This window comes from Schistocerca gregaria, chromosome X (assembly GCF_023897955.1).
Source record: "Schistocerca gregaria isolate iqSchGreg1 chromosome X, iqSchGreg1.2, whole genome shotgun sequence".
NCBI lineage: Eukaryota > Metazoa > Arthropoda > Insecta > Orthoptera > Acrididae > Schistocerca > Schistocerca gregaria.
The window spans coordinates 165,114,353-165,115,274 of NC_064931.1; the positions used below are offsets into that span (position 1 = coordinate 165,114,353).

General features: G+C 47.5%; 1 non-coding gene across 1 annotated transcript; it reads right to left on the reverse strand.

Annotated features, from left to right (window-relative positions):
• Window positions 1-503: 503 nt before the first annotated feature.
• Window positions 504-578, reverse strand: Trnas-cga (transfer RNA serine (anticodon CGA)). The gene has a single exon. It is a non-coding gene; the product is annotated as a tRNA-Ser (tRNA).
• Between the last annotated feature and the right edge of the window lie 344 nt (window positions 579-922).

Sequence of the window (922 nt, forward strand, 5' to 3'; positions counted from 1 at the left end):
CATTCCAAACTAGATGTGTTGCTACCAGTCTCAACATTATAACCAAATTCACATGTCCTGTTGAAACAAAACCAAATGAGTTATTTGTGGTAGGGTTGCTTGCAAGGGCAATTGCCACCTCCTCCTCCATGCTGTATCAATTGCAACAGTGACCATGCAGCTTCCAGCGGAAGGTCCACAGCATTAGATACAAATAGGAGTTATGGCTGCTCTTCGAATCGTAGCATCTACTCTTTGTCTGCCTCCAAGAAACAAAACTGCATCCTTGAGATCGCTATGACCTCTCATATTTCTTTCTGGTCTGCTTTGACCTTCCATCAGAAGACAGCATTCCATCTCATGGTGGAGTCATATTGCTCATCTGGGATGACATTCATAGCCAGACCATCTTACTGAACACTTGGCTGCCAGCTGTTGCAGTTGACATTATCCTTCCAGAATGAGATTTTCACTCTGCAGCGGAGTGTGCGCTGATATGAAACTTCCTGGCAGATTAAAACTGTGTGCCCGACCGAGACTCGAACTCGGGACCTTTGCCTTTCGCGGGCAAGTGCTCTACCAACTGAGCTACCGAAGCACGACTCACGACCGGTACTCACAGCTTTACTTCTGCCAGTATCCGTCTCCTACCTTCCAAACTTTACAGAAGCTCTTCTGCGAAACATGCAGAACTAGCACTCCTGAAAGAAAGGATACTGTGGAGACATGGCTTAGCCACAGCCTGGGGGATGTTTCCAGAATGTTGACATTATCCTTCCTCGCTTAACCTTTGCTCTTTGCAGTATACGTCCCTCCATCATTTGGTGTCGCCAGGGCAGGCTTCCTCCAGCTTATTGATCAACTGCCTCACCTCTGCTCGGTGACTTAAATGCACACCATCCCATTTGGGGCTCTTCCAGAACCTGTCAGAGAGGTGATCTCT